General features: G+C 31.7%; 1 non-coding gene across 1 annotated transcript; it reads left to right on the top strand.

Annotated features, from left to right (window-relative positions):
* Positions 1-18,858: 18,858 nt before the first annotated feature.
* TRNAS-UGA (transfer RNA serine (anticodon UGA)) lies at positions 18,859-18,940 on the top strand. The gene has a single exon. It is a non-coding gene; the product is annotated as a tRNA-Ser (tRNA).
* Positions 18,941-19,188: the final 248 nt, after the last annotated feature.

Raw genomic sequence — 19,188 nt, forward strand, 5'->3', positions numbered from 1 at the left:
TATTGATAATTTCGTTTGAATGATTATGGTAAAATAAATGGCTACTTTGTATAAATGTGAGATTATCAGGCAAAACTTCTGGCACATAAAACGGATCATTATTTAGATATTATGAAGAAGTACTTTTTAATTGTGAAAGCAAAGAATGAAGGGTAAATCCAGTAATATTCCAAAACATCTGAATAAATGTTTGCCAGTTCAACTGTAATTATTGATTTCACAGAATTAGGAAAAAAACAATCAAACATTTGTGACCCTAGTGACTTTAGAACTTCAGTGCTAACAAATAAGTAGGAGAAAAAAAATTAACATTGAAAATTCATTTTTTAATGGTTGCCTAAGTAACATAATTGCTTCATTAATATTGTTTAATTGAAATTACATACATTTGCGGGCTTGAGTGCTCAATTTAGGTTTATAAAACTTTGTCAAGTAGAAAGACATCATTAAGAAATACATCCAGGGTTACGGCGAGATTCGAACCCGGTACCTCCAGCTTCACACAGCATTTGACGAGCGATACCGCTCGGCCAGGGTGATCCACAATTACTCAAATGTAGAGATGCCATCTGCTCCGGAAACGGTTAATTTTAAAAACGGTAAATAACTACAAACTGGAATAAGCAAATATTTGATTAATTTTGCTTACTTTTTAACAGGTTTAACATAACTTTAATATGATAAAGTGGTAAATGTATAAGCCTGCGGATTATTTAGAAATAGTGGTAAATAACAATCTAATAAATTGAATTTATTAAACAAAGAATCATAATTAATTAACTACTACTCGATAATATTTATTTTCTGTTTGGAGCTAGTTGCATACCTGCCAACTTTTCATCCCTTCCATTATGATTTTTCCCAGTGGTATTAAAATGGAATAAAAATTTCAATTTTAAGCAAAAAAATACGTTGTAATTATAAAAGCTTAAGCTGCCTATCATGATAGTAACACATACTAATATATATGCCTAATTTGTTTAAGAATAGTGGTGATGAAAATCATTTAAAAATTTAGTTTATAAAGGAAAAAATAGTATATATTTACTACCACTTTAAATATAAAAATAAAATTTTACGCCAAATGCGTAAAAGTTGGCAGGTATGTAGTTGGCATCTCTATTAATGCAAAAAAAATTGCATATGAGCAATGAATTTATGAACATAAAGTGGTTGTTGAATTTTTACGTTTTTCGCGTATTTAAAAAAAAAAAAAAAAAAAAAAAAAACGAGATGTTTTTTTAATATATAAAAGTATGTAGTATAATTTTTTACAACTACTTTGAAACCTTTTGCTTAGCTTTGGGAGCCCTGTATATGGGTTGGCAATGACTACGTTTTGTGTAAATTTTTGTAAATTGACTACTAAAAGCTAAAGCTTTTAAAAATTTTGATAATTCTTATCAACATTTCAAACGCAAATCGCGAAAGAGTTAAATCTAAGAGGCGTTTTATATGGACTTTTGAATCATTTTATATGAACTTTTGAATCATTCATAGCGGTGTGGAAAATGACTTTAAATCAAATTCACAAAACAATTAATAATACATTAAAACATAACAAGTAAAATTTTTTTCTCCATAAAGCTTTAAAGTTGACTATATTCAATTCATTTCTTACAGAGATTCGTTTTGATTTTTTAAGAATTATTAAAACCTTTATATGACTCTTTTTAAGAGCATTAATTGAAGTAAATGTTATGACTCGATGCTAATTTTAAATGTGGAAAATGCCACTTCCGTTCCTTGTCTCTTTAACATCCCTGTTAAATTTTAACTTTCTTATAAAACTTATTAACTGTGCAATGTACAGATTTTTATGCTAAATATTGGGAGTCATTAGAAATGTATACTTCATTTTCACTCACGCTTTTTATACTTTCAAAACTCTCCAGAAAAATTGTGTCCCTTATTTTATTTGTCACAATTGTCCCTTATGATAAATACTATTAAATATCACCTCTAGAATATATACTGAATAAAATATTAATGAATACTGAATAAAATGTTATGAGCCCCTGTATGCGAAAGATGATAACTTTTCAAACTATAAGCTAACAATTTTGCATTCAAATGAGTTTAAAAGTGTAAATACTTTTATTATTCGAGTCCCTTCAATTTGTTGTCAATGCGATACATCAACTTGAGAGGATCAATTTAGTATATTAACTAAACTTGTATTCATGCCCAACAACTACTAAAAAATTTTCGAAGTTTCAAAAAATATTCTCTATAGCTATATTTATATTTTAATAAATTAAAAGTATTTGGACTACCACTATATATAACTAATTTACTGTTAATAATAAGTGATCAGCCAAGCAGAAATTTTTGACTAATTTTAACCCCTTGGGGACGGGTGATTCAGAAAAGCATTCGTACAAAATCAGAATCAAGTTGCAATTAAATAAAAAACGGTAACTTAAATGTAGTCGTTGCTAATTTGACAGACTTACTTTGCTTTTATTTTAATTATTGTTAGTTTAATCATATATATAATCAATGTTAATTCAAAGCATAACTAAATAGTTTTATTTTGAACAAAGTAATGGTGAATTAAATAAATCAAAAAAGTTATAACTCCGCCCACAAATAAACTGCTAAAGAAATACTTTGATTACCAGTTTTATCTTCTTACCCTGATTGATACGGTTTTTTGCTGTCACATATTTGTGACAGTCGGCGCGAAAGGGTTAAGTTTTTGTGTAATTTCATGATGAATGGGATACGGGCCTTTGGCTCTGCCCAATTTTTTTTATAAATAAAGAAAGAATTTATTGAATAGTGTTAATGTAAGTTATTTTATTGTCTTCCCAACTCCGTAGCCTTGTAATTTCGAATCCAAACCAAAAGACAAGGTAATATTTGGATCAAGCTTTAAGAAAAAAATAGCTTTCGTGGAGAACAGATAAAGACTGGTAACTCAATTTTTGAACTTCTTTATTTTGGCGAAACAGGAAATTTAAGAGCTTATCAATACATTAACACGTTCACGCCGGGGTGACCCATCGGTGGGTCACGCTAGATTTTCTCATCTTGGCAGGGCACCGGAGTAAAAACTGGTAACAATAAATTTCATTTTTTAGTTTTTTTTTTCCCGGGAATAATAAAAATCCATAACTACCAAATTGTTTTTAACGGATGCAATTTTTATATTGAATTGCTTCTTCGCCGTGATAAATTTCCTTACAGTGAATTGTTATTGTTGAGAATAGATTAACTCCTCCCTAATATTATCTAATATTGAAATAGTTCTTCTACCAGTATTTTCACTTTTCCCGGCGTGAATGTGTTAATATTTTCACATTTTTTCTACTCGTTTGATATGACATAAATGCGATTTCTTTAAAAGCGGTAGCTAACACCAAGAATTATTTTAATATATTAAGCAAAAGTATCTTACCACTTTTTTATTAGAGCACTTTTCTTCTACATATTTAAAAGATGCTTACAGAGATGCCAACTTGCTCCGGACAGCAAAAATATATTTTAAATTGGTAGTTTATCAATTGTGATTCTTGGTTTAATAAATTCAATTTAGTAGATTTTTATTCACCACTATTTCGAAATAATTCATAGGCTTATATAATTCACCACTTTATAGTACTTAAGTCTAGGTATACCCATAAAAAACCAAGAAAAATAGTCAAATATTTGCAAAATTTACTTTGTAGTTATTTACCGTTTTATTAATTATTTTGGCGTTTCCGGAGCAGTTGGCATCTCTGTGTTTAGTATTCTACTTAATTGATGATTAATATTTTAAGAAAACAATTGAACTTTTTAATACTTCAGTTACATTATCAATGCTCTTATGAAGTCAGATTTTTTTTTTTTTTTTTTTTTTTTTTACTTACGATTGAACATATCTATTAGTATTTTTAACAAATAAAAAAAAAAATGATTTCATCTCTAAAGTAGAACAAAAAAAAAGTATTGTTCGTGTTGTTTTATTAGAATTATAGAAAAATTCACTAGATTTCAGTAATTCCCCGAAAATTGAGATAACAAACAAAATGGAGAGGAAAACAGCTTTTTAAGAGAAGCAACAAAAGAAAGCATTGGTAATTTCGAACTCGATTCTGTTGTGCTTCTGACAGAATACTATCAAAAGGCTTGAAAGCCGTTCGATACAGTAACCACCTTGTGACGTCACTATGACGCGCTTCCTGCACGGCCTTCTCATGCAACATTGACGTCAGCAGTCAGAACACTTTTCACAGAATCAGGAAAAATTTTCCCTTTTCTCCGCGAAAAATGATTTTCTAGTTTTTCTCTTTTCTTTCTTGTTAGTAATTCATTTTTATTTATTATTTTTTTTACAAATTCCGAGCATGATGAAAACTCAGAATTCGAGGTTATTATAACCAATTTGATTGTTTATTTATTTTTTCATTACTTTGCGTCCCTATGTAGGGAAGAAAAAAAAAACATCAAGTCGGGAGGAGGGTGGGTGGTTACAAATTCGAATTTGTAGCGAGTTTTCATATTTGAAATTGGGAAATAATTTACTGCAATCAGCAGAAAACTATTTTCCTAATTTAAATAAACCACGTTTACACAATTTATTTATGTATAGATGTTTTCAGAGCGTTTGACGAGTATGCTAGTCGAACCAAATCACCATTGCGGTGCGTTTGACGTTTATATACGTCAATGAGTATCAAAACTAAAAATTTCACTAAATCGCAATAAGAATAATGTTTTGTGATGCGTTTCCTTCACATTAGCAATAAAGCTAAGTATTGTGGACCATGTTTTGTAAGACCAGTTAGCACGCGAAAAAGAGGAAGGCCGAATTTGAGGAGGATAGATGGCATAGAAAAAGACCTTTTAGTCTTAAAAATTGGAAAAAGTTTGCCCTGGAAAAACCTTCTAGAGATGGCCAGGGTCATCCCCGGGGCTGTTAAGCAATTGATGATGAAGATCTTAGATTGACCCAGGTTAGAATCCCAGCAGTGGCTGATTGATACGAACTCTGCTCCCGGTTCGCACCGTTCACAGTGCTGCCTCAGTGGTAGACGGATCATTTTGATGCTAGGCTAACAGTGGGAGGTTTTCGTGGTTTTCCACTTCATGTAACGTACATTCCAACGCTGGCTATAAAATGAAATTAGAATTTCTAAAATTATTTTCCTGCTTCGTGTTTTTTTTTTTTTTTTTTTTTTTTTTTTTGTTTACGTATTTTTTTAAAATTTTATTTAAGTATTATTTTATTTATTTTTTGTATCATTCTTATATTGTATTCATGTACTATTTTTTGTAAAGTTTCTTATAACAGTACACTTTTCAGAAATGACTCGTTAATTTTTTTAATTAAATAAAAATGCAATCCTTCGTCTTTTGTAGAATTCGTAATATAACCATTTGCCCTACGTTTGTATACATGTAATTTTGTTTGGCCATTTCGTCGCTCAACTCTGCGCTCTGTTCGCACCGACCTCAGTGCTGACACAAAATATCCTCAGTGGTAAACATGGGTTAAAATCCCCTTGCTCTTGGGAGAAGGTTTTCATAGTTTTCCACTCCATGTTATGTAAATGCGGGTTAGTTCCATTAAAAAAGTCCTCCACAAAGGCTAGTTTGTCCCAATGCTCGATCCATAAGTTCCCTTGTCTTTTGGGCTGGGTTCAAAACTACAAGCCTACAGAGTTAAGCATTGATAGTCGTAAACTCAGAATCGAGTCAACTGTTCAAAGCCGGATATAAAATAGAATTGGATGCTCAAAAATCATTTTATTTCTCGTTTATATATTTTTTTATTTATGTATTTTTGAATTTATTTTTTTCTATTATTCTTAGATTGTTTTTATGAACTATTTTTTTAAAAAATGTTTTTAACATTCTAATTGCAGTACCCTTTTCGGAAATAAATCGTTACTTCTTTTTTTATAAAATAAAAAAAATTTCCCTCGTTTTTCGTTGAATTCATAATTGGGACCATTTGCCCTGCTTGTATACACGTTATTCAGTTCTGTCACATCGTCACGCATTCCTTCATTCCAAATTTTTAAAATCAAATTCCTTTGCTTAACTAGTTTAAAGAATAGCAAATTTCTAGTGTCAAGAACGACTAGTTGATGAATGAATTTAAAACTGTTTCCTGCAAGCATTAAATTTGCAAAGCGGTGAGTTCGAGCTTAAAATACTAATGAGTAACATAACTTAAAATACTTCAAAACAAATCCATTCATCATAATAAGATGAGGAAATTCGGAGACGCCAATAGAGAGGGGATTTCGTGAAGGTGGCGTGCAATGTTGAAAAGAGAAACAGCGAGTTTTTGAAAGCGAAGGCCAAGAGGGTACCACAAAATAGAGAGATAAAAACGAATTTTACCCCCCCCCCCCTGTTTGCGCTTAAAATAGGATACAAATGCCATTATTTCAGAACAATGCTGCTGGAGGCAACAGCGCCACGAAGTGACTAACTCGTGCAGTTGTTGTTGTTGTTGTTCATTTACGTCGCTCTAGAGCTGCACAATGGGCTATTGGCAACGGTATGGGAAACATCCCTAAGGATGATCCGAAGGTATGCCATCACAATTTTGATCCTCTGCAGAGGGAATGGCACCCCCGCTTCGGTAGCCCGATGACCTGCACGCGAAGTCGAGCACTTTACGGTAGAGCAGTTTAACGAGGACCAATACCACGTCCCCACGATTCCTATGCTGGCTGATCAAAGTGGCCACCCACCCGCTTACTGACCTCAGCCAGTGATGCTTGACTTCGTATTTTTACGAGTTGCAGAAGGATAAGATTCATTCTTACGAATTTCTCTGTCTACATTATTTTTTCGTGAATGCACAAAATATTTTAGGGAAGCACATAATAGCCAATCCATGAACGATTTCTAACTCTCCGATTTGCACTTAAAGTACTAATGATAAGATGAATTCATAGTAATGGTGCCGTAGCCAAAATAGGAAAACGCGGTAGAGCGAAGCTTACTAAATGGCCTCCAGTAGACATCTGCACTAAAATTATATCCTGGTAACATTAAATTTGAATTAAATGATAATCCTTTTCACATAAACAGTATCTTAACCTTTTCTAAAGCAGTGGTAAGTATACTTACCACCCACTTTTGAAGTCTATGGTGAACTTTTTCACCACTTTAAAGTTAGGTTTCCATTTGTTAATAACTTCTGTTTCCTTGAAGTGCGTTTGAATAAAATTGGTAACCATTTGTTAGGTAAAGAAAACGTATAAAAGTTATAAAATACATAATTCCTCTTGAAGTTTGAAGCATTTATAAAATTTATTTTATAAATGAAGGAAAATAAAAGTCAATAAGTTCCTAATAGGTCGTGTTAAATATACTTACCACCAAAAAAATGGCGTTTTTTTAAAACTAAATTAGTTTTTTTCTCTTACATCAATTGCTATTCTTATAACTATTTCAATTCCAAAAATACTTTAATTTACCTTTATTAAAAATAAATGGCTCATTAAAGGGTTAAAATTCACGTAAGATTAAAGTGTTGTAAAGGAAAATATAACAGCTACAAATGCTTCCCGATTACAATAAAAGCTAAACTTTTCTCTTCAACTTGATTATGTTGTATGTAGGACTGAGCGATATTAGAAATTATGTATCGTGATGCATCGTCAGTTTTGCATCGCGATATAGCGATGTATCGCGATATAGTATTTTTGAATTTCATTTACTTGTAAGGCACAGAAAGTCAGATTTCTATCATAACTTCATACTCAGATTGATTTAAATTAATTTATTAATTTGAAGATATATATGTTTTGCTTAAGAAAGATTTTAAATAAATTGACTACAATGTACAAATCTTACTTAAAATATTTATTGAAATGTTTGTTTAGAAATTCATAATACGCGTAAAACGAAGTGTTAAAAACTTTTTTTAAAGCGTTTTTTACAAATTAATATTTTCTTGTACTATTATGCATAAATAATTACATAATTATTAAGTTCGATCGTAATGTTCAATTTCTAAATGAAACGTTAAAAATTATTTATATGCTTAAAACAAAGTGCTAAATAAATTTAAAAAAAAAAACGCTTTTAAAACACTATTTTTTATTATTTTCATTTCAGTTATTATAGTTCAATTACGTCACACTAGAGCTGCACAATGAGCTATTGGCGACGGTCTGGGAAACATCCCTGAGGTTGATTCGAAGACATGCCATCACAATTTTGATCCTCTGCAGATGGGATAGCACCTCCGCTTCAGTAGCTCGACGATCTGCAAGCGAAGTAGAGCACTTTACGGTAGAACAGTATAACGAGGACCAATACCGCACATCCTCGGTCCCTACGCAGACTGATCCAAGTGGTCACTCACCCGCACACTGACCGCAGCCAATGATGCTTGACTTCGGTGATCTGCAGGGAACCGTGTCTTAACGATCAGTCCACTGCGGGACCTTATCATTTCAGATAAATAATGAAATGAAATTAAATAATGACCGAATTATGAACGAAAAGCAAAGTAAGATTTAATTTCTTAAAAATAAAAAAATTGTGATATTCGATAATATATTTAGCTAATTAACAAATAATATGAAAAGAATATTTTTTTAAAAAAATTATTATACTCTCTAATAAAACGAAGTGCTAAATGATTTAAAAAAATGAATAAAATACGCAAACGTTTCAAATTTTTTTGTATAAACAAAGTTGATTGACTTATGTCCAAATCCAAATGATAAAAATAAATTTTGTTTTAACTTTATTTCTAAAAATAAAAACAACAAGATTTATAAATTTAAAATCAGTAATAAAAACTCATTAAATTTTTAGAAGTTTCATTCAAAAAGCTTTTAATAAATTAAAAGAAAGTAAAAAAATAACCTAACAAATTCAATTCTTTATGGGCGCCTAAATTAGATTTCCAATAACTTTCAAATTCAAAAATAAAAAGAAGTTTTTTTGTTAAAAATTTTTTTTTATCTAAATAATGAAGAAACTTTTCTTTATATATTCTTTTCAATAATAGATTGCCTTCAGAACAAAGCAACATCGGCGATCACGAAGTTTAGTCCCTCTGAAAATAATCTACAAGAAAAGTCGCGACAAAGAAAAAAAAAGCTAAGAGTTGCGAAAAGGAACATGCGATATAACGATATGTGTTCTCAAAACTCTGATTCTGATTCTACAGCTCACCAATCAAGGCCATTTCAACAAAACGAAACGAACATCGTCTTCCACAGCGCGAGTCGACATCGGAACGTAAGAGAAGAGTCTTATATCGCTATATCGTTATCTTTGCGTGTCTTATATCGCTATATCGTTTTGCGCTCGTTGTCTTTACTCGACGGCTTAAATCAGATTTCTGATGCATCGTCTTGCCGATATATGCGTTAAATCGATATGTCTCGATACATCGATTTATAACCCAGTCCTAGTTGTATGTATAGCTTAAATTTTTGACCTAAAACATTTTTGAAAAGGGAACTGGTGTCATATTTCGGCAGAATATTACTTTTGTTGCTGTAAAAACAAACAAACATAAACTTAGGAGTAAAAAATATTTATTACCTTTATTATTCTTATAAGGTACTTTTTTATTAAACACTCGTTAAATAGTTCGAAATTCGTATAATATCTGCCCCAGTGATCTCGCTTGATTTTTTATTAGTTTATTTAATAGTAGTCGAATAACCATTTTAACGGGCATATAATTTCTTACATCGCTTTAAAAAATGCAATTTTAAGTGGTCAAATATTTTTTAATATTTTATATCCGTCGTTGAACAGCCGACCCAATTTTGGGTTTACGACTACTAATGTTCAACGCCGTAGCCTAGTAATTTTGAACCAATCCAGAAGACAAGGAAACTCCTGGATCAGTACCCCCAGAGGTATTGATTTGTTATGGAAACATGGAAAACGTTGAGACTCGACAGATTTAACGTGCATCAGTCACCATTTACTACGCGGGGAGTCTTCGACCGGCGGGGACCGAATCCACGAACTCTTGGACATGGGCTCGGCACACCACCGACCAGGCTATCCCGGCCTAGTAGCGACAATTTATCAGAATTATTGTTGCACCGCACCTGTGGACCTGCTACAAGGGGAGTATTAGTTGATTATATAGTTGATTATGGCAGTAAATGGAAATCATTTGTCATAATTGGATGTTAATCTGTCAAACTATCGTTACATTGGTAGATTATCTTGGGACATTTCCAGGACCAGGAGAGTATGATTTTAGGAGCCATTACGACATTCTACGGCAAACAAGGGTGACTAATGCCTTCTCGAATATTGAAGCCCATATCATAGAGCAGATTGGCTATATCTTTGGAAGTGCATGAGTTGCGAAAAAAGAATCCGAACACAAATTATGAACAAATCCAAGAACATCCAAGAACAAATTATGAAAAATGTGTTGTATAATAAATTTACTAACAGTTGAGAAATCAAATTTTGAAAAAGTCATACATTTAAAATTAATGGTAATTTACATATCGCCCGCACTAATTGATTAGTATATTTGTGGTCACCCATTTGAACCTTAAAGATTGAGTCCTAGAACATGCGAATCCAACCATTAGATTAAAAATTATTCCGGATGGTTCGTTTTTTATTTTACGCATTGTACAATTTTGAAAATGGAATTTCTCTTACGAATTTCATATTTGAAGAACAGTGTGTATGAACAAATGTGGCTATAATTAAGGGAGGGGAAAAAAGAAGTACAGAAATACCAACTTGCTCCACTTCGTTTAAAAATAAAAAACTTTCTAGATGTAACGAAATTTAAGCTAATTTTAGTTTACTATTTTTCATTTTCGGCATTTTTCCGTATCAAAGTATCATAAGAAATGTACGAGAAACTTTTTTTGCAGTAATCTCGTGGTGGCTCTTTCAAAGAGTTAGCGCAATTATCCTTATTCTACAAGTTTTACAATTAAATCGCTACCACTTTATTATAGCTTGAGTAGAAAGGAGAACAGTTAACATCTCTATAGATATCAGAATTATTTTGTTTTTGATTCATTGAAAGACGGGGCAAATGAATGTTTTCCTTACTTATAATGAAATCCGTGCAATCATACTCAAAACTAATGTGGATCAGTTTAGTTAAAATTAGCAGAAACATTTCTGTTACATTTAAACGTAATCGTTTACAGAGATGCCAACTTGCTCCCGATAGCAAATATGCATTTTAAAGTGGTAGTTTATCAATTGTGATTCTTGATTTAATAAATTCAATTTAGTAAATTTTTATACACCACTATTTCTGAATAATTCTTAGGCTTATATAATTCAGCACATTTTAGTGTTTTAAGCCTACTCCACCATGCCGACTACCCAGCCCAGTCACCATCTTTTACATCTACTTCAGTCTTTAATATTACTCATTACTTCCAATGCCATTAGTCTCAGTCGCCCTAGGGCATAACACAGATCAGAGGTCTGGTGCCCGCTTGCGCGGGCAGGTACCTTGACAAAATTACATGATCCAGCAACCAGCAGTGTTTTAAGCATGTTATATCTTTTAAAAAGAAAGAAAAAATCATCAAATGTTTGCAAAATTGAATAATTAATTACCGTTTTAATTTTCTCGGCGTTTACTCTGATTTATGAATATTATTGTGATTGCGTTAATTGAAGTTGCTGGTTGCTGGATCATGTCATTTTGTCAAGGTACCTGCCCGCGCAAGCGGGCACCAGACCTCTGATCTGTGTTATGCCCTAGGGCGACTGAGACTAATGGCATTGGAAGTAATGAGTAATATTAAAGACTGAAGTAGATGTAAAAGATGGTGACTGGGCTGGGTAGTCGGCATGGTGGAGTAGATTAAAGTTGTTAAGTTTTTTCAGCTGTAGAGTAAAACTAAATTTATAAAAATAAGTGGTAAGTGAAAAAATCACTAAAATATATTTTTAATTAATATTTTTGTCAATGGTAGACATTGTAATACGATTAAGGCTGTTTAAAAAAAAGGAATTTTTAAAAATAACGTCGGTTCGAACATCACCTCCCACACCAGAAAGCCTCCACAGGTTTTTAACCGTTTAACCCCCACCGTCATATATATAGGACAGTTCCTTTTTTCAAAGACATTCATTGTGGTGGGAAACTTTTTTCAGCATTTTCATTTATCTGGGTGAATTAAAAGATTCTCAGATACCACAATGATTTAGTTATTTCTGATTAAATCTAGAATTATGAGGTACAAGTACTTTTTGATCTATCAAAGACTTTTTGAATGCCATAACAGTGGAAAAACCAATTAATTTCGATAATATATTAGACCACTTTTTCCATAAAACTACTTTTTGTATCATTTCCATACATAAATTCGGGACAAAACGGGTTAATATGTAGTCTGCGCAGACTATTTGAAAAGTGAACCGGTTGTGCGCATATATTCAGATTCTAATTAATCTGAGAGAAAGTTACCATAGTATTTGATAATTGAAGCCGTAGAGGCAGACAGGCAACAGAGATGCCAACTGCTCCGGACACGCCAAAATAATTAGAAAAACGGTAAATAACTGCAAAGTAAATTTTGCAAATATTTGGCTATTTTTGTTTGTTTTTAAGAGGTATAGCATGACTTAAGTACTATTAAGTGGTGAATTATATAAACGTACGAATTATTTAGAAATAGTGGAGGATAAAAATCTATTAAATTGAATTTATTAAACCAAGAATCACAATTAATAAACTACTACTTTAAAATATATATTTGCTGTCCGGAGCTGGCATTTCTGAGGCAAATAAGACAAACAAATCATATTCATAAATTAAAAAAATTTTTAGACATATATTTGCTACCACTTTTCTATGTTTACTAAATTTTTTATGTTATAACTATTTCATAAAAGTGTTCATTTCCATTGAGATCTGAACACTACCTTGAAAAAATCGTGGAATCCTAGAGTTGTAGGAGGCATTGGTTGGAGAAACACTTCTAATTTCATCTGATTTTGGTTCTTGGATTTAACACAAATGTTTAAAATTTTTGCCACGTATTGCTTAGAAGTTATTTTTCTCCGAGAAATTTCGCAACGACTGAGTCTCCAGCTTTCAAACTCAAGAATCAATCAATTTGAATGTTTGTTATATTTTCATTCTTCTACTATTTTTTAAATCAGAACTAGTTATGCGGAAAGTAGAAACGTCAGCATCTTTTTCACAGCTGGAGTTAGCTTAGTAGAACTATTCGTTTTGACACTCTGTCACAGTTATAGGCAAGATGACCCTATTTTTCTTAAGACACAGTGAAATTACTATTATTTTTGGTTTAAATTTAATTTAATTTTTTTTTTTTAATCATAACTAGTTGTGCCAAGGGCAGCTTTCTCACTGCTCGAGTCTCTGTGGCATACTCATTGTTTTTACTTTCTGTCACAGTTATCGACAAAATGGCCCTAATTTTCTTATGTATGACCCACCTATTTCTCAGACCACGGATGGGCAAACTTTTTCTGACGAGGGAGAAAAAAAAGTTTGGTGGGCTTAGTAAAAACTTTTAAAATAAAAAAACGATATACTAGTTTTAATTTAAATATTTAATGAGATGAATGAAATTGCGATTTCAATTTTTAAAGTTCCTTATATTGAGGTTCAAGTAAGATGTACTTATTTTAAAGAACGAGACTAAATGTTTCTCTGTTAGTCTACTTCTGAAACGATTTTTTCTAAGATTCATTGTTGAAAACACTTGTTCATATAAATAGGATGAAGCAAACATAGCACTGATTTTTTGGGCATGAAATATTAAATTTGGGAAACTAGTTTTTGGTAATGATTTGTAAAACTCAAACTTTGGCATATTTAGAAACAACTGCTTCAGATGACGCCAATCAACGGCTATTCTATAAAGAACTTCTGCTTCCAACATTTTACCAATTGAAACCATCAATTTATGCTTTGTAGAACAAAAATAGAGAAAGTAAAAAAGTCATCAGTATTTTGTTAAAGAAGAAAGAACAAAAATAGCTTTAACACGTTCACTCCGGGGTGACCCACCGGTGGGTCACGCTAGATTGTATCATCTTGGCAGCGCACCGGAGTAAAAACTGGTAACAAAACATTTCATTTTTTAGTTTTTTTCAGGGAATAATAAAAATCCATAACTACCAATTGTTTTTAACGGATGCAAATTTTACATTGAATTGCTTCTTCGCCTTGATAAATTTCCTTACGGTGAATTGTTATTGTTGAGAATAGATTAACTTCTCCCGAATATTATCTAATATTGAAATAGTTCTTCTACCAGTATTTTTTCTTTTCCCGTACCAGTATTTTCACTTTTCCCGGCGCGAACGTGTTAAGCAAAGTAGACAAGAAAATGGATGTATATTGTTTATATTTGCCACCGATCGGTAAGTTAAAATTCTATCCGCGGGCCGTAGTTTGCCCATCACTGTCTCAGACTGTGGCTACCCCCTATATTTTGAGGGTGAGAAACTCGAATCCGTAGAAAAAAAATATATGTTTATTCAAAGAAAATATGTTTTTGGGTCTGATTTCGTAACTTGAAATATCGTCTGCACTAATTAATTAACATATTTGAGGTCACCCTCTCGAAATTGCAGAGATGCCAACTTGCTCCGGACAGCAAATATGTATATATTAAAGTGGTAGTTTATAAATTGTGATTCTTGGTTTAATAAATTCAATTTAGTAGATTTTTATCCACCACTATTTCTAAATAATTCGTAGGCTTATATAATTCACCACTTTATAGTATTTATGTTGAGCTATACCTACTTTGTAAAAGGTATAGCAAGCAAAAATAGTCAAACTTGAGCAAAATTTACTTCGTAGTTGTTTACCGTTGGCATCTCTGAAATTGAGTTCTGGAACGTTTAAGATTCGCTCATTCGACCAAAAGTTAGCCAGGCTGATCCGTTTTTTATTAATTTTTACATTACGTACTTTGATTTTTTTTATCACATTGAAATAGCACATGCTTCACAAAAATGAAAATTCTGCTTTAAGGAAATGTCGACAGGGTTGAAGTTTCGTAAAGCCAATTTCCGGGAGGAAAAAAAAAAATTAAAAAACATGAAGGTTTCCCTCACCGTGACTACAGCTCAGTATTCGGATCTGATAACGGTTTTCCACAAAATCACGTGCATTTCATTCGGTAAGTGATCTGGAAAAATTCGCGTGTCGAGGTCTATCAAATTTCATATCTCTTTCATCTTACTTCTTTCCCTTGTTTTAATGTATCTACAAAGAGTCATCCTTTTTAAACAGTATAGTTTTTCAGTTTACGCGAGTCTAATTGGTGGAAGTTTAAATCTAAGCTAGAAAATTTCCCTCATCCTAGTTTTTTTTTTTTTTTTTTTTTTTTTAGTTATAATTTGAGAGGAACATAGCAAAAGGCAAGGGATTCAAATGATGTACTTTTCAGAAATACTTAATAACATATATTTTCAGAAATGTTATTACTATAATATTAAATATCATAATAGAAAGTGATATACACCATCGGCGCTTTTTGATACCCTAAAAAAGTTAAGAAATCGACTGTTTCTTAGAACATTTAAATTTTAAGACATCGAAGTAATGTGAAGATAAATAATTGTTTCAGTTGGAGATCATAAAACTATCGAAGAGTTTCAGAGCTTCAAATTTTCTTAAACTTCTATCGGATTCTTTGGAAGATTTTATTCTTATATTTAAAGTTACAGTAAAACTTTCAATATTTTTATATTGCTGGATTGATAAATTTAATTAATGTATATATGCATATAGTTAATTTTTATGTATATATATATATATATATATATATATATATATATATATATATATATATATATATATATATATATATATATATATATATATATATATATATATGAGACAAAAAGAATAAAAAGAGAGAGAGAGAGATTATAGAAGATAATTAAGAAAAATGAGTGCTATTTACTACGCATATGATGCAAGTATATAGAACTTATAAAATAAGTTAAGAATATAAAAATCATGGAAATAGATTTCTTCTTTAAGCTAAAAGAAGATAGAATTAAAAATAATTCAAAAGTTAAAAAAAAAAGGAATCTTGCTATCAGTTGACACGATGGTATCCGAAAAAAAGTGCTTTCTAGTATTGTATTAATAAAGTCAAGGCAAATTACATCAATACAATACTGTGAGGTGTACCGAAAACTATAATGAAAATGGAACTTATTAAGAGCCGACCGGCTTGTGTAGGGGGCAGGGAACTGTCCTTGCATCAGAAAGGTCCTGGCTTCGAATCCCGGGCAAGACATGGACGTTTCTTTCTCTCTGTGTGTGTTCTATGTCCTTTCTCCCTTGTGTTTGATTAAGACCCGCCCTATAAACGGGTTGTGGTTGCGTGAATGGCGTGGCAGAAGTCGAATTCCTAGCCATAGAAGGCGCCGCTGAAAAACAGGAACAATCGCACCCTCACTGGCCAAACAGGCATACGACAACAAAAAAAAAGGAAAAAACCTTATTAAGCAAAAAATATAAAAATAAAGCAAAAAACCTTATTAAGCAAAAAATATAAAAATAAAGCAAAAAATACAAAATTAAACAATCAATATTGAACAATACAGAATAAAATGTAATCTATAAAGTGAGTAGCGAATTCAAACGTACATAACACTTACCGGCATTTTTCACAAATGATTTTTAATTGTTTTCGCATTAAGTTTGCCAGATTACAAAATGGGAAAATTGAATCTTAAATGGAGCATGATGAAATCAGCATATGGCACGTTCTTACTGAAGTGCGTTTGATTTGTTAATTACCTTGTATTGGCCGAAATCAGGTGGTGCACAGGGTAATAGTATTATACTCGATAATTCAAAATTTATAGCTAATAAGGCTGAATTTTAATTATATATTTTATTATTAATTTAATTAATAAGGAAATTTTATAATTAAATTTTTACCTTATTAGTTAAATTTTCATGATTAAAATTCAGCCTTATTAATTTTATTTTATAAACCTCTTTGAACAGCTGATCCAATTTTGAGTTTACGACCACCAATGTTAAACTCCGCTGTCTTGTAATTTTGAACCCAATCTAGAAGACAAGGGAACTCCAGGATAAAGAATTGGGAGAAACTTATCTTCGTGGGGGGCTTTTTGATAGAACTAACCCGCATTTGCGTTACTTGCAGATGAAAACCACGAAAACTTCCCACGATCAGCCTGATGACAAGGGAACTCTAACCCATGATCCATCTACCACTGAGAAAATTTTACGTCAGCACTGCTGTCGGCGCAAGCTGGGCACGGAATTCGTATCGACCCACCATCACTGGGATTTAATCACGGGCCACTTCACAAGTGCTCTATCCCCTGAGCCACCGTGACTTCTAGACTTTTTAGCGAAATTATCATTGAAATAGTTATTAAAGCTTATAAAAATAATTATTGTATACAGCTTATGGTTAAATAAATTTTCACTCTATCGCAGCATTTAAATTTGTTAAAAAGTAAAGATATAAGAGGTTCCAATGATCTACTTTATAGATATACTTCATATTTTCTTGAAATAATTAATATTCTTTTTGTTATAAGATATTATTGTATTGGGTAATACAACCGTTGACAACGGTTACGGTTGTGCAACGGTTGTATTGTGTAATACAACCGTTGATTGTGTTTGATATATTAAAAGTCAAAAGAAGAAACAAGAATTAATAGGAAATATTAAAAATATGTATAAGCTTTTTAAATGCTCAATACATTGAGTTTTTGCCCTACATATATTTAGGTTAAAGTTTAACATCATAGTTAAAATTTCGATATTTAGCTCATTTTCTGGGGAGTAAGATACACACAGTAAAAGTTAGATATAAAGAGTACTATATATTTAATAAAAGACTGTTATTTCGGCAGGTTTCGAAGTCACCCTTAAAATGCCAATATGAAAGATAGAAAAATTGTATGTTTGAAACTAAATGCTAGTTATTGGTCTTCCGCTAAAAATTGATAAAAAAAACTTTTTTTGAATGAAAAACATTTTTCTGTGTTAGCAAAATTATGTTGAAAAGGGGCAAAACGGTAGACATTTTTATTTATTGTCTGGTATCAGAAAAAGTAAAAATGAACATTATTTCACCTTATTTTCTTTTAATCTACAGGGGTTGGACAAAATTATGGAAACACTAACTCGATGAAAACTATCTTACGTTTAGCACCAAATGTTTCGGAAGATTTCACAAGCATAAATTGCAGGCATAGTTTGAAAAACCATCCTGGAAGATTTTAAAAATTGTCTTTTTTTTTAAACCATTAAAAATTTACATCGACTGAAATGATCGTAAAATGTTAAAAGCTTCTCTCCTTTTTCAATACAACCATAATTTTTTTTTAAAAAAAAGGCATTCTAATGTAATATTGCAAAGGGGACGTTCAAAAAGTACGTACATCCTGAAGGGGGGGGGGAATTTGCTATTTTGTACGGTTTTCTATGATGGGAAGGGGGGGGGAGGTATTATACAAAGTACGTACATTATAAGCATACACCAAATTTAAATTTGACTTTTTCTTACACACTTCAGAAATAAATATTTAATTTTATTTAAAACGTAATTATTTTAATTTTTATGAAAAAGGGGGTAGACTAATAAAATGTACGTACTCTAAGGAGGGGGGGTATGACTTTATGCACGGTGATGTACGAAAGGGGAGGAGGGGGTTAAAATTTCTCCATTTTTGTGTACGTACTTTTTGAACGGCCCCAAACCTTTTAGAACGATTTCAAAATTGCTTTTATTGAAGCTAAAAAGAAGTTATTAATCCACTTCTAAAAGCTTCAAGTGTGATCCTAATCGTAAAAATTTATCGAGGTTAGGTAAAATATATGTATACAAAATATATAATATACAAAAATATGGAAGCACTTCTATTCTAATTTAACCGTGAGCAGTCGTGGCCGAGTGGTTAAGGCGATGGACTTGAAATCCATTGGGGTTTCCCCGCGCAGGTTCGAATCCTGCCGGCTGCGTTTATTTTGGGTCAAATGTTCAACGACGGTTATAAAATATACTAATTTCATATAAACAGTCTTTTTTTTAACAACAAATGTTTTTAGCAGATTTTTTGTAGAATAACTGTTGATCCAGTTTGAAAAGATCAGGCTTGAACTTTTTTTTAGAAATGGGGATCCTTTTAGCTCATCCAAAATTTGCATCCACCGGTGAATGAGCGTAGAAAGTTAAAAAGCTTCTTTTTTTTCCAATACTATAAATAAAG

This window comes from Parasteatoda tepidariorum, chromosome 5, assembly GCF_982258835.1.
Source record: "Parasteatoda tepidariorum strain Cologne lab strain chromosome 5, Ptep-v5.0, whole genome shotgun sequence".
Taxonomy (NCBI): domain Eukaryota; kingdom Metazoa; phylum Arthropoda; class Arachnida; order Araneae; family Theridiidae; genus Parasteatoda; species Parasteatoda tepidariorum.